The sequence below is a fragment of the Macrobrachium nipponense genome, chromosome 18 (genome assembly GCF_015104395.2).
Source record: "Macrobrachium nipponense isolate FS-2020 chromosome 18, ASM1510439v2, whole genome shotgun sequence".
NCBI lineage: Eukaryota > Metazoa > Arthropoda > Malacostraca > Decapoda > Palaemonidae > Macrobrachium > Macrobrachium nipponense.
In genome coordinates, this window is record NC_087211.1 from 83,347,926 (window position 1) to 83,363,846 (window position 15,921).

A 15,921-nucleotide genomic window follows, 5' to 3' on the forward strand; every position below is an offset into this window, starting at 1 on the left:
CTTTCTTTAGACACTGTAGTCTTGTTTTGTGAGTCTTTCTTTAGACACTGTAGGCTTTTTTGTGAGTCTTTCTTCAGACACTGTAAGCTTTTTTGTGAGTCTTTCTTCAGACACTGTAGGCTTTTTTGTGAGTCTTTCTTTGGAATCTGTAGACTTTTTTTGTGAGTCTTTCTTTAGACACTGTAGGCTTTTTTGTGAGTCTTTCTTTAGAATCTGTAGACTTTTTTGTGAGTCTTTCTTTAGAATCTGTAGACTTTTTTATGAGTCTTTCTTTAGATACTGTAGACTTTTTTGTGTGTCTTTCTTCAGACACTGTAGGCTTTTTTTGTGAGCCTTTCTTTAGACACTGTAGGCTTTTTTTGTGAGTCTTTCTTCGACACTGTAGGTGTTTTTGTTTGTCTTTCTTTGGAATCTGTAGACTTTTTTTGTGAGTCTTTCTTTAGACACTGTAGGCTTTTTTGTGAGTCTTTCTTTAGAATCTGTAGACTTTTTTGTGAGTCTTTCTTTATTTTTTTTTTTTTTTTTTTTTTTTTTTTTGAATCTGTTTAGACTTTTTTATGAGTCTTTTTTTTTTTTTTTTTTTTTTTTTTTTTTTTTTTTTTTTTTTTTTTTTTTTTTTTATTTAGACACTGTAGGCTTTTTTGTGAGTCGTTTTCTTTAGACACTGCTAGACTTTTTTTTGTGAGTCTTTCTTTAGACACTAGGCTTTTTTTGTGTCTTTCTTCAGACACTGTAGGCTTTTTTGTGAGTCTTTCTTTAGACACTGTAGACTTTTTTGTGAGTCTTTCTTTAGATACTGTAGGCTTTTTTGTGTCTTTTTTCAGACACTGTAGGCATTTTTTGTGAGTCTTTCTTTAGACACTGTAGGCTTTTTTGTGAGTCTTTCTTTAGACACTATAGACTTTTTTGTGAGTCTTTCTTTAGACACTGTAGGCTTTTTTTGTGTCTTTCTTCAGACAATGTAGGCTTTTTTGTGAGTCTTTCTTTAGACACTGTAGGCTTTTATTGTGTCTTTCTTCTGACAATGTAGGCTTTTTTGTGAGTCTTTCTTTAGACACTGTAGGCTTTTTTTGTGAGTCTTTCTTCAGACAATGTAGGTTTTTTTGTGAGTCTTTCTTTAGACACTGTAGGCTTTTTTTTGTGAGTCTTTCTTTAGACACTGAAGGTTTTTTTGTGTCTTTCTTCAGACACTGTAGACTTTTTTTTGTGAGCCTTTCTTTAGACACTGCAGACTTTTTTCTGTGTCTTTCTTCAGACACTGCAGGCTTTTTTGTGTCTTTCTTCAGACACTGTAGGCTTTTTTGTGAGTCTTTCTTTGGAATCTGTAGACTTTTTTTGTGAGTCTTTCTTTAGACACTGTAGGCTTTTTTGTGAGTCTTTCTTTAGAATCTGTAGACTTTTTGTGAGTCTTTCTTTAGAATCTGTAGACTTTTTTATGAGTCTTTCTTTAGATACTGTAGACTTTTTTGTGTGTCCTTCTTCAGACACTGTAGGCTTTTTTTGTGAGTCTTTCTTTAGACACTGTAGGCTTTTTTTTGTGAGTCTTTTCTTCGACACTGTAGGTGTTTTTTGTTTGTCTTTCTTTGGAATCTGTAGACTTTTTTTGTGAGTCTTTCTTTAGACACTGTAGGCTTTTTTGTGAGTCTTTCTTTAGAATCTGTAGACTTTTTTGTGAGTCTTTCTTTAGAATCTGTAGACTTTTTTATGAGTCTTTATTTAGACACTGTAGGCTTTTTTGTGAGTCTTTCTTTAGACACTGTAGACTTTTTTGTGAGTCTTTCTTTAGACACTAGGCTTTTTTTGTGTCTTTCTTCAGACACTGTAGGCTTTTTTGTGAGTCTTTCTTTAGACACTGTAGAATTTTTTGTGAGTCTTTCTTTAGATACTGTAGGCTTTTTTGTGTCTTTTTTCAGACACTGTAGGCATTTTTTGTGAGTCTTTCTTTAGACACTGTAGGCTTTTTTGTGAGTCTTTCTTTAGACACTATAGACTTTTTTTTGTGAGTCTTTGTTCTTTATTAGACACTGTAGCTTTTTTTGTGTTTTCTTTCTTCAGACAATGTAGGCTTTTTGTGAGTCTTTCTTTAGACACTGTAGGCTTTTTTTATTGTGTCTTTCTTCTGACATGTAGGCTTTTTTTTTTTTTTGTGAGTCTTTCTTTAGACACTGTAGGCTTTTTTTGTGAGTCCCTTTCTTCAGACAATGTAGTTTTTTTTTTTTTGTGAGTCTTTCTTTAGACACTGTAGGTTTTTTTTGTGAGTCTTTCTTTAGACACTGAGGTGTTTTTTTGTCTTTCTTCAGACACTGTAGACTTTTTTTTTGAGCCTTTCTTTAGACACTGCAGACTTTTTTCTGTGTCTTTCTTCAGACACTGCAGGCTTTTTTGTGTCTTTCTTTAGACACTGTAGGCTTTTTTGTGTCTTTCTTCCTACATAGTAAGCTTTTTTGTGAGTCTTTCTTTAGACACTGTAGGCTTTTTTTTGTGAGTCTTTCTTTAGACACTGTAGGCTTTTTTGTGTCTTTCTTCAGACACTGTAGGCTTTTTTTGTGAGTCTTTCTTTAGACACTGTAGGCTTTTTGTGAGTCTTTCTTTAGACTCTGTAGGCTTTTTTTGTGAGTCTTTCTTTAGACTCTGTAGGCTTTTTTTTGTGAGTCTTTCTTTAGACACTGTAGACTTTTTTGTGTCTTTCTTCAGACACTGTAGGCTTTTTTGTGAGTCTTTCTTTAGACACTGTAGGTTTTTTTTGTGAGTCTTTCTGTAGACACTGTAGGCTTTTTGTGAGTCTTTCTTCAGACACTGTAGGCTTTTTTTTGTGAGTCTTTCTTTAGACACTATAGGCTTTTATTGTGTCTTTCTTTAGACACTGAAGGGTTTTTTTGTGTCTTTCTTCAGACACTGTGGGCTTTTTTTGTGAGTCTTTCTTCAGAAACTGTAGGCTTTTTTTGTGTCTTTCTTCAGACAATGTAGGCTTTTTTGTGAGTCTTTCTTTAGACACTGTAGGATTTTTTGTGTCTTTCTTCAGACACTGTAGGCTTTTTTTTGTGAGCCTTTCTTTAGACACTGTAGGCTTTTTTTGTGAGTCTTTCTTTAGACACTGTAGGCATTGTTGTGTCTTTCTTCAGACACTGTAGGCTTTTTTGTGAGTCTTTCTTAGACACTTGTAGGCTTTTTTTTGTGAGTCTTTCTTTAGACACTATAGGCTTTTCTTTTTGTGAGTCTTCTTTAGGAACACTGTAGGCTTTTTTTCTGGAGTTTTCTTTCTTCAGAAATGTAGCCTTTTTTGGAGTCTTCTATAGGAACTGTAGGCGTTTTTGTGGAGTCTTTTCTTTAGACACTGTAGGCTTTTTTGTGAGGTTTTTTTCTTTCTTTAGGCACATGTAAGGCTTTTTTGTGTGTTTCTTTCAAGACACTTGTAGGCTTTTTGGTGGTCTTTCTTTTAGAACACTGTAGGCTTTTTTTGTGAGTCTTTCTTTAGCCACTGTAGGCTTTTTTTGTCTTTCTTCAGACACTGAAGGCTTTTTTTGTGAGTCTTTCTTTAGACACTGTAGGTTTTTTTGTGTCTTTCTTTAGACACTGTAGGATTTTTTTGTGAGTCTTTCTTTAGACACTGTAGGCTTTTTTGTGTCTTTCTTCAGTCACTGTAGGCTTTTTTGTGAGTCTTTCTTTAGACAATGTAGGCTTTTTTGTGTCTTTCTTTAGACATTGTAGGCTTTTTGTGAGTTTCTTTAGAACAATGTAGGCTTTTTGTGATTCTTTCTTTAGACGGTAGGCTTTTTTGGTGAGTCTTTCTTTAGGACAATGTAGCTTTTTGTGAGTCTTTCTTAGGCACTGTAAGCTTTTTTGTGTCTTTCTCAGACACTGTAGGGCTTTTTTTTATTTGGTCTTTCCTTTAGACACTGTCGGCTTTTTTTGTGAGTCTTTTTTAGCCACTGTAGGCTGTTTTGTCTTTCTTCGACACTGAAGGCTTTTTTTGTGAGTCTTCTTTAGACACTGTAGGTTTTTTTTTGTGTCTCTTTCAGACACTGTAGTATTTTTTGTTGTGAGTTCTTTCTTTAGACACTGTAGGCTTTTTTGTGTCTTTCTTCAGTCACTGTAGGCTTTTTTTGTGAGTCTTTCTTTAGACAATGTAGGCTTTTTTGTGTCTTTCTTTAGACACTGTAGGCTTTTTTGTGAGTCTTTCTTCAGACACTGTAGGCTTTTTGTGAGTCTTTCTTCAGACACTGTAGGCTGTTTTGTCAGTCTTTCTTCAGACACTGTAGGCTGTTTTTTGAGTCTTTCTTCAGACAATGTAGGCTTTTTTGTGATTCTTTCTTCAGACACTGTAGGATTTTCTGTGAGTCTTTCTTCAGACACTGTAGGCATTTTTTGTGAGTCTTTCTTTAGACACTGTGGGCATTTTTGTGAGTCTTTCTTTAGACACTGTAGGCTTTTTTGTGAGTCTTTCTTTAGACACTGTAGGCATTTTTGTGAGTCTTTCTTTAGACACTATAAGCTTTTTTTGTGAGTCTTTATTCAGACACTGTATGCTTTTTTGTGAGTCTTTATTCAGACACTGTAGGCTTTTTTGTGTCTTTCTTTAGACAGTGTAGACCTTTTTGTGTTTTAGTCTTTCTCTTTTTTTTTTTTTTTTTTTTTTTTTTTTTTTTTTTTTTTTTTTTCAGACACTGGTTTTTGTGAGTCTTTTTTTTTTTTTTTTTTTTTTTTTTTTTTTTTTTTTTTTTTTTTTTTTTTTTTTTTTTTTTTTTTTTTTTTTTTTTTTTTTTTTTTTTTTTTTTTTTTTTTTTTTTTAGAATCTTTTTGTAGTTTTTTTTTTTTTTTTTTTTTTTTTTTTTTTTTTTTTTTTTTACTTTTTTTTTTTTTTTCTTTTCTGTGTCTTTCTTTCCTTTTTTTTTTTTTTTTTTTTTTTTTTTTTTTTTATAAGAATCTGTAGACTTTTCTGAGTCTTTCTTCAGGCACTGTAGGCTTTTTGTTTCTTTCTTTAGACACTGTGGGCTTTTGTGAGTCTTTCTTTAGAATCTGTAGACTTTTCATGTGAGTCTTTCTTTATAAAACATAACCCAAGATGCTTTTTGAAATAAAAATACGAAGCTTAAAATCTACATTGTAAAAGAATAAGTCTGGGATGATTTTTTTAGGTTGTTTTTGAAATTCAGAACGACTTTTTTAAGTTATTCTTTAGAAAATGAGGGCGACAAAATGAGAGTGATAATGAAACAGAACCAAATATATATTCGAGTAGATGAATATGAAGTTCAAAATCGCCACTCAAAATTTTTTCATTTGTAGTAAGGTATTCTGTAGACACCGTTGGGTAGGAGATATGAACACGAAACAATATCAAATATTTATTTGGGAATAGAAATATGAAGTTTACAATCCACATCCATTATGAAAAGAAGAAGAAGAAGAAGAAGTAGAAGAAGAAGAAGAAGAAGAATATTTTCAATTTAATTTTGAAAGTTCAGACTGGCTTTGACACGTAGCCTGAAACTTCATAATACTTGACTCAAGAACCGTTTACATCTGCGTGTTGAACTAAATGAGAAAGACTCTCTCTCTCTCTCTCTCTCTCTCTCTCTCTCTCTCTCTCAGGGCAACCACATAGCTCTCATCATGCCAACATATTTCAAAATTAATCAGTAAAGATAAACAACAACTTGTTTGTTCAGCACATGAACTGCGCCATTGTTGATTTCTTTGGGTTACACTAGACTATATATTTTCATTTTTTCATTTTTCAACCTAAATCGTGGCTTAGGTCAGGACAATTTTCAATTCGGTTGTGCTATTTGACGTCAAGGAAAGAATATTGACTCTATATTGGTTAAGAGACAGAAATATAACAAATTATTGTATGGGATAGGCCTAAAGGTCTTGGTGATTCGTCCAAACTCATTGTTGATGACTTGTAGACATCTTTTAGGAGTCATCGAGGAATAGGCGTTCAGTGATTGATAAACGTGTGTCCTCAGAGTCCTATTCTATACAGTACGTCGTATCAACCACTCTCCTAAGTCCATTAATATTCTGTGGAGAGTTCACGATGCCTCTCTGCAATTCTTGAGTGATGGAAGATAGATAAGCTAGCAAGACTCGTAGATGGTCCACGACTCGTCTCCTATGATGGTGTATGAGTTATGTTGGCATATAGGTCTAAAGTCACATAGATGGTTCACACTCGTTTTCTATGATGGTGTATGAGTTATGTTGGCATATAGGTCTAAACAAGTCTTATAGATGGTTTACACTCGTTTCCTATGATGGTGTGTGAGGTATGTTGGCATATAGGTCTAAACAAGACTCAGAGATGGTTCACACTCGTTTCCTATGATGGTGTATGAGCTCTGTTGGCATATAGGCCTAAAAGAACATCGATTACGAATGATATAAAAAGCACAGTCAGTTTTCCCTTCGTATTTTGAGTATCATACCTTCATCGTCTATCTTCCTCCAGCTAGAAGGAAAAATATGAATAAAATATAGATCTAGAAACGAGAAAGAGTGAAAGAGAGAGAGATATATAGAGATAGGGAGAGAAAGAGATAGAGATCCAGAAGACAAGCACTAGGCTAGAATTCCAGATGAACCTTCCGAGTTTCTCGTCCATAAACGATGAACCATCCCTTGTCGATGTGTCGCGATTTCGAAATTCCCATTTTGGAAGAGGGACAAAAAAGAAAAAAAGAAAACTCACAGCTCCGCCCTTGAAGTTTTATCGACAATGCTTGCATGCTTGTCGTCCTGCATTATATAAGATAGTCGACGTGAAAACAAACATCTCGATTTCTGATGTTGTTCGTCCACTTTTTGCAGAAGATTCTTCTCCTCGATTGGATATTGCAGCCGAATGTCTCTTCACCTGTCTTTGTGAATGTTTTTGTGGACTGGAAGGGGTCAAATGTCACACAGGTCTTCTAAACTATATTATTTCTTAACTTGCAGGTAGATAGGGAGCTTTTATGAAATACCATTTAATTTTTGTTTGGCGTCTTGTATATTTCGTACACTCTCGTGCGTTATAGCTTAAATAATTTTGTTTTGGAATATGTGCATATCACTAGTTTCTCTCTCATTCTCTGTCTCTCTCGCTATATATATATATGTGTATATATATATATATATATATATATATATATATATATATATATATATATATATATATATATATTTCGAAGTGAAAGTTCAATGAAAACATTTATTAACGGCATGAACGATAATTTTTTTACCCTTAATTGTTCATCTAATCATCAAATTAGATTCTGATATAGATTTGATACGATGCTACTTTCCCAACCATTGAAGACATTAAAATATCTACGTACAATGCTTTGAAGGACGATATCCTTCTCAGCCTTTGAAGACACACTAAAACATCTACAGTGCTTTTAAGGATTATGATGAACAACGAATCATAAGCACAGGATCTTGGTCAAGGTTTAATCCAAGCCATTATGACCATCCGCTGATATTTTAAGGCCAGAGACCAAATCTGGAAATCAGGCCAAATCTGGAATTCAGACCAAATCTGGAATTCAAACGTAAAACTTGGTTTGTCTATCAACTAACAGCTGGGAGGAGGCTCACTAGGGTGTGGGTGGGGGGGGGGGGGGGTGGTTGCTGGTGGGGAAGAAGGGTGGGTGTTGTGTTGTTGGGGGAAGTGTTGGAGAAGGGAATGTTGGAGAGGAAGGTTGGAGAGGTTTGGAAAGAGGTGGAGAGAAGTGTGTTGTACACAACATCGTCTACGAACTACTGCTAATTCAGCAGTGGAGGGAGGGACTGGTGGTGGAGAAGAGGGGGTTTGTGTGTTGGAGGGAGTGGTGGAGACGTGTTGGGGGTGGGGAGTGATGTTGGAAGATCAGAAACCAGAGAGATGAAGTAGTACATTACCAGATTCTCCGGAAGCGAAATCCATCCATTAGCCATCGGAAACTGCAGGTGATTTTTCTCTCGGACGGTTCAGTTAGACATTCTCTCTCTCTCTCTCTCTCTCTCTCTCTCTCTCTCTCCATTTTAGAAGTCGTCTGGAACGAGCAGAAGAAAGGCGGTGGGCGTTCCTTCCAGCAACTGCCTGGGCTGGGCTGGGCGGGGCCGCCCATCACTAGCCATCAGCAGCCTTGCCTGTTTCGAATGGGTGGCCCCTGGTTTCTGTCTGTCTGTCTGTCTGTCTCTCTGTTTTCTTCTGTCTTTTTTCTTCTTCTCATTCTTCTGAATTCCAGGTCAGGGTATCTGTCTGTCTGTCTGTCTGTCTCTATTTACTTCTTCTTCTTATTTTTCTTCTGAATTCCAGGTCACAGTGTCTGTCTGTCTGTCTGTCTCTCCTTTTTCTTCTTCTTCTCCTTCTGAATTCCAGGCCAGGCTGGATAAACGATGATGATCACGTGATGTCAGGGGTGATATATCGAATGTCAGTCACTTTTGTGCTGTGATGTTACGTACTTTCTCTCTTCTTCTTCTTCTTCTTCTTCTCGTCTTTATCAGAGTCAGGACTAATATTGGAACCTCCTTTCTCCATCAGAGGAATTAAGTCCTTATATTGATATAGCAGAATTGAGGCTTTTAAAAATGTTCTTAGTGCTGTTTTATGCTTTATTTATTGTCGATAGTTTCCATCAACATCTACGAAAGGACAAGAAAAACGAGATGCAATCAGATTATTATTGGAACCTCCTTTCTGAAACGTCAACTCCTTATATTAATGTAGCAGGAATGAGGCTTTAAAAAAGTCCTAGAGCTTCTTTATGCTATTAATTTTTTTATTGTTGATAATTTCCATCTCTAACTCAGAATCGTGGACAAAATGAAAAATGAAATAGAATTTAGGATACTTTAAACTTGATAGATTCATAACTGACCTGGATGCCATTATATTAACTATGAAGAAGCGAATTAATATTGGAACCTCCATTCTGAAGTATTAACTCTTTATATTCATATAACAGAATTGAGGCTTTTAAAAATGTCTTAGATAAGTTTTCTACATCATTTCTTGTTGGTAATTTCGCTCTTCATCCAAGAAACATCAAGAAGTTGAAAAATGAGATGAAGTTTTCGATATTTTAAACTGGAAAGACTCCCTAATGTTTATAGAAACCATTAGACTACTCATGGAAACATGGCTGTATCTCTGAACTTCGAAAAGACTAGTAGATGTTTTCATGTTGAAGTATTAAAAAAATTATCTGCATTCTGTATTGATCACATAAACCTCTGTTACAGTCAGGACAGAAACTATATATCAATTTTATCACTGATTATTTCAGTTAGATTTTTATTTTTTTAAAGAAACTTCACTTTGAATGAACACTGTGTTGATGAGATTGTCATACTCGTGTTTTAACAAAGTTAATAAAGCAATAACAATTTTGCAGTTAGAGAATTACTTATGAATATATGTAGAAAATATCTGCATTTGTAACTACTATAAAGTTAAGATCTTATCATTGTACATTACAGAACAATTATTATTTCTAATAAAATTTAGAGTATTTATTTAAATTTTCATTGGTGAAGGAACGCTCTATTCGACCGCAGATTTTAGCACGCTCCCCTGAGTAAACTGGAGGTCGGATTATGCCTTGTTTATAATTGTAAGTAACTTGGACTTTTAATCCCTCCAAAAAGATCGATATCGTTTAGAAGAGGGTCTTGTCACTGGAGTTTTCCTGAAGAGAAGAAATCTTATTTTTGAAGAATCGCAAATAAAGGGATGTATAGAGATAACTAGAAGTTAAAGATGTGTATTTCTAATCAAAAAAACCCTACCCGCCACCCCCCGTCGCCCCCACCTACCCCAACCCCCTCCCACCCCATCCCCCCCACCCATCCCCTACCCGCACCTTATCCCCCACCCACCCGCCACAAAAACCCTTTCGTTTCAGAAGAGAATCCCGTCACAAGAAACTCTTCATACAAAGCGTTGCCATACGCGCGGCCCTTCCCCCGCACCCAACCCGAAAATATTTACATTTTGGAACGCTATGAGGGGGGGCGAGGGGGGTTAAGTGAAGGGAGAGAGAGGAGCGGGCGGGGGATGGGCGAGGGGAAAAAAATGGCGCCCTCAGCCTTAATCAAAACCAAATTAGGAAAAAGCGACGGAATATCAGCCGCCCATTCGCCGGTCAATTAGGGGTCGTTATTAACTTATAATTGCTGACTGAACAGAAATTGCCATTTTTTTTGTGTGCCGTTGTTACATTAACCACTGGTTTTACCCCCAATTTTTAATCTTTTTTTTCTATCTTTTTTTTTTTGGTCAACCTCTTTCTGGATTACTGGGTCAATGAACAAAAAATTCTGGCCCACCATCAAAAGGGAATTCAATTTGTGACTTACTGTTTGTTGCAATGTTGCAATTCTATTCGAACGGCGCTGTTTTGACAAAGGGGGTGAGGGGGGACTTATGTACTGTCCCAGTTCCTGTACTCTCTCTCTCTCTCTCTCTCTAATTTGTTGTCCAAAAGTATGATTCGCGTTCATGGAATTTTCCTGAGGTAAATATGTTTTTTAGATTCTGCAGTCATATCTGGAAAGATCAGAATCAGTTGAAATGACAGACTATGCCTAATAGATAACTGCAACTAATAAAGTACACTTATTTTTAAGAAAGGTCATACTTATATGACGTATGTGTATATATATACTTATAAGTATATATATATATATATATATATATATATATATACTATATAATATATATATATATATATATATTATATTTCTATATATAGAATATAAGTATGACCTTTCTTAAAATAAGTTTGTTACTTTGTTTTAAATTTCAGTTAATTCGAAGTGGGCGGTGCAACTTATGTAAAAAAAAAAACAAACAACGTATATTATTTATTTTTACTAACTGGAAACACTATATATCCCCTTTGAACTGATTGGTAGTATACATAATATATATATAATACATTAATATACTATTAATATATACTTAAAATCTATAGTAAGAGTCTAAAATGAACTACATTTTATTTCAAAGTAAGGTTCCTTATACTCGTTAAGTATTAAAGAATAAAACTCAACATTCTCTACCCATCTTTAAGACTCTCACAAAACTCTCTTCATAAAGAGATATGATTATCTGAACTTTTTTTATTTTTTTTATTTTATTCCCTCCTAGCAATTCCAAATTATAGGAATGCTATTCGGAATTCGACGATAATGCATTTTTTAGAATTTTATTTTTTCCTTTATAGCGCTGAAGTAATCGGGTTTTCGTTATGAGGGTCATATTTGAGGTCTCTCCTTTTGTTACCTAAAACTGGATTTGTGTGGAGGGGGGGGGGCGTGGTGGGGTGGGGGTTCTAGTACGGAGAGACCTGAGGGCTGCTGTGTAAATGGGATATGAGAGGAATATACTATATATATAACTATATAATATACATATATATATATATATATATATATTTACATATTACATATATATACAGTTACATATATTAATATATATACATATATATATATATATACATTAGATATAGATATATATATAATATATATATATATACTATATATATATATATATAGTATATATTATATTATATATATATATATAGACGGATATATATATGATATATGTAATTTATATATACATATAAATACATATATATCATACATACATACCATACATTCCTATATATAATACTTGCTTTATATATATATATTATATATATATATTATATATATATATATATATTTATATATATATAATGTATGTAATGTATTTATAATAAATATAAATGCATATACCTATTTATTTATGTATATATATATATATACATATATATATATATATATATATACATATATATACACTAGATTAGGGGTTCTAGTACGAGAGAGGATTCCTGTGTAATGTGAAATGCAAAAAATATTAGTATTACTATTTATTTAAAAAAATTGGAGGTATTGGTTACATTGATTTATTCTGAAAGAGTCACAAATGTGACATAGAACAATATTGGTGTATATTTTATAAAAATGGATGTATTTGTTTTTATCTGAAACTGAGTCACTGAGACGTTTATACCATCAAACCTATCCTCAACCATTCGAGGAAAATATTGCTTAAATAATAATGCTGTTCTCCGCCCCCATTATGGGCGAAAATTGCTCTAATTACGAAGCATTTTCAGCTTAACGCGAGTGGCAACGTAGTATGTTCCAGGAGAAAGCAATACGAAGAAGTCCCATTATCGAGAATAAATTTAAACGGCCGTATTCTGGCCATGTCAATCTAGGCGCCATATTTCTAGAGAGCCGTTACAGAGCATCACTTCACTCAAACTACTCTCAAACCGGCTGACAGCCAATCAGCGCTCGGCATCTCAGCGAGTGCTTCGTAAACAAACAAACTTTTTCGTTATTATTGCCTTTATTTCGTCGGTGTTACGAATCGTCGGGGGATAATATCATCGCTATAGTGAGCTTAGACGATATAGATTCTATAGAAGTGTACTATATGTCCCGGCAGTTCCTAGATATATATAGAAAACGGGAAATAGATCTAAGCGTCACTCTGGCTACGGTAAAGGTTACGCTACTCTGGACGATGATAGTGCTCAGATGGTGGTAATAGTGATGACAGTGAGCCTTTCCGGTCATATATCGTGATGATATTGTTGCCGTTGACACAGGGGATTGCCGTAATAGAAGATGGTGTAGAGGAAAGCAGCGATATTCGAGAGAGAAGGGAAAGTGAAATGGTGCAGGGAGGGCTATAGCTCATCATCATTACGATTGTAGCCTATAGTGACAGTGACGTAGCGCATGGTGATGGGATGCTGTTCTATAGCAGTGATAGTGATATAGAATGTGTTGAAACTATATTATTTTTGCCACTAGGCTTAGCAGCTTTATATGTATCAGTTTTGAAGCCAGAAAAATTGTCGAAGCCACCACTATACTCTGTTTTTTTCCATCTGTCCATCCGCCTGTGGTGGTCGCGCATGGTAACACTGCTTTAAATAGTTACGCTATGTGTAAGTTTTAGGTAAATAAAAGGATATCTGGGTGTACATTTGCAACTGAAAAAAGGTTAAATAATTTACTGTATGCGAATTATACCGTTAATATTCGAAATAGGATGTTATTTAAAGCCTGAGACGCAGTGTTACCATGCGCAAACACCACGGGCGGATGGACAGATGGAAAAAAACAGAGTATAGCATTGGATCCTTCCGTTTAGAACTAGTACTGATAAGACTAAACATCCTATATAGCATGAAAAATGAAGAAAAAAGGGTCAATAGACTAGAAATATGGTCTGGTAATACAGCTAAAAGTAAAAAAATAATACCTTATTGCCTGACTGACCTAAGCCTTATTAAGAAGACTAGTACTAGAAAACTTGTTAAGAAGACTAGTACTAGAAAACTGTTCTCTTGAACTCTGCCAGACCGATTGTTTTTCCTAATTGGGGGATGAGGTGGTTGATTCGATCTTCAAGGAATAATTGTCAGTGAGAGACCACAGCTTGTTGTTGTATATTTCCAAAGGAATATTCACGGAGAAACAACTTCGAGAAAGTTATTTTAGGCCGAAGAAACGAGAAGTTGCCATTGGGCTGCTCTGGTACCTGCAAAGCTGCCTTTCTGTCCATTACGATGGAGCTATCTGATGGAGGAATAATACCAAAGGGCCTTGGAGGCACGAATCCTAACACCAGGGAAATAACAGCCCATCCTTGAACAGATCCAACTACTACCAGTTTGTTCCAGCCACTACATGGGCAGGTTCCTCGCTGGACAAGTGGTTTTCGCGTTCGGCTGCCAATCCGGTGGTCCGAAGTTCGAATCCCGGCTCGGCCAACGCGGAATCAGAGGAATTTATTTCTGGTGATAGAAATTCATTTCTCGAATACGTGTAGTTCAGATCCCACAATAAGCTGTAGGTCCCGTTGCTGGGTGACCAATTGGTTCCTAGCCACGTAAAAATATCTAATCCTTCGGACCAGCCCTAGGAGAGCTGTTAATCAGCTCAGTGGTCTGGTAAAACTAAGATATACTTAACTTTTTTCACTACATGGGCAAACACACCTCTTGACTTGGCAATGTTTTGAAGTCTCAACTTAGAATCAGGAAATATACTTTTGACAGGATGGATAAATATCAGCTTGATGTCACTGTGGTATGTTTATAACATAACATCAAGAATTCAAGTTTTTGCCCTTTGAAGGAAGGATGCTTGAACGCATGTGAGCTGCTCACGGGAGCTCTTGTTGGAGGATGGCTGGAACAGATGTCTCTCACCTTTACAGGAACAAAATGCTCAGACTGACATATATCTGTGGCTCTCAGTGCCAAGAAAACTGCCAGATTCTGTGGACTCACAATAGACAGTGCCATGCCTAGGTATTTCTGTATTACCTTAGTAAATTATGACGTTACCAGCCTACATTACCAGCCTCCCCCTCCCGACCACCCACACCTTCATGATAACCCCCTGCCTAGCTATGGATTAATGAAATGGGTACCCTACAGAAATGATAACCAAGACAAAGGCTTCTGAACGTTTGGTGAGTACAATTATTCACCCCCCCACCTTCCCCGTTATCCATCTTTCTTCATGCATTTTCACCTGTTAATGATTATTTTTCTGTAGTAATCATCATTATCATTTATCAGTATTCACGTGTTTTGTTATTCTTTTAATCAAATATCCATATTATTGATTGTTATCTGTTGGTGACAATTTTATTTTCAGAGGGAATATTTTGCATTAATCACCATTATTTTCGTTACTAATTGCTGTTAATAAGTTTATTAGGATTTAGGATTATAGTTAACATGCCTCATAGTGTTTGCTATCCGTTGTTGTAGATAATTTCTTAGCTGCTTGTGTTTCAGTATTCATGTGTGGAGTTTTGTTTTTATATATAAGTATTTTCTTCATCATTTCATCATTAATCCCTACTTACAAGTTTGTTAGGAATATGATTGACATTCTCCCTAATTACTTATTGTTTGTTGACTTTGTGTGACAATATTTTTCCAAATTATTTCGTATTAATAGCCATTATTTCCATCATGAATAATTTTCCATAAGTTTGGTAGGATTAGCATATTCCACATTTACTATTGTTATTTAACAATGTGCCAATATTAACACTATTTTTTGCTATTTTTTCAGTCCCCATTATTTCCATTATTAGATTGTTAGTTATGAGTTTGTTAGAATTATAATTATGCTCCACATTCATGACCTTGTTAACTGCTTGGGATAGTAATAATTTTTAGTTTTTTTATATTAGCATTATTTTCATTATTCATCATTATTCACAAGTTTGTTATCAATCACCCTTATCTTCATTGGTATTCATTATTCTCATGTTTGCTAGCATTATTAGTAGTAACATACTCCATGACGTGTCTGTTATTGTATATTGCTGTTTATTGACTATGTGTGACTATTTTTTATTTTTTTATTTTGGAAATATTTATATCATAACCATGTAACATTGTAAACAAAACCATCAAGTAACAATACTAACAATATCTTTGGGATTTTATACCGTGAAAAATGTGATAGAACACATTATGATTCGTAAATTTGGGAACTAGAGCCCCCTCCCCCTCCCCCTCCCAAAGAAAGACACACCCTCACATTTTAGCAAATATCTCAGGTTAATGAGCTAGAAAATTAGCTGATTATTCGATTTGTGTATTACAGGCCCAGTATATTTAACTATAAAATTTCGAGATATATATATATATATATATATATATATTATATATATATTTATTTTTTATTTTATATATATATATAATATATATAATATTATACTATATATATATTATAATATATTATATATTAATATATATAGGATATATATGTATATTATATATTATAGGATAAAATATATATATATCTAGGATAAACTAGATTTAGACCTATATGTGGAGGAACGGAAGAATT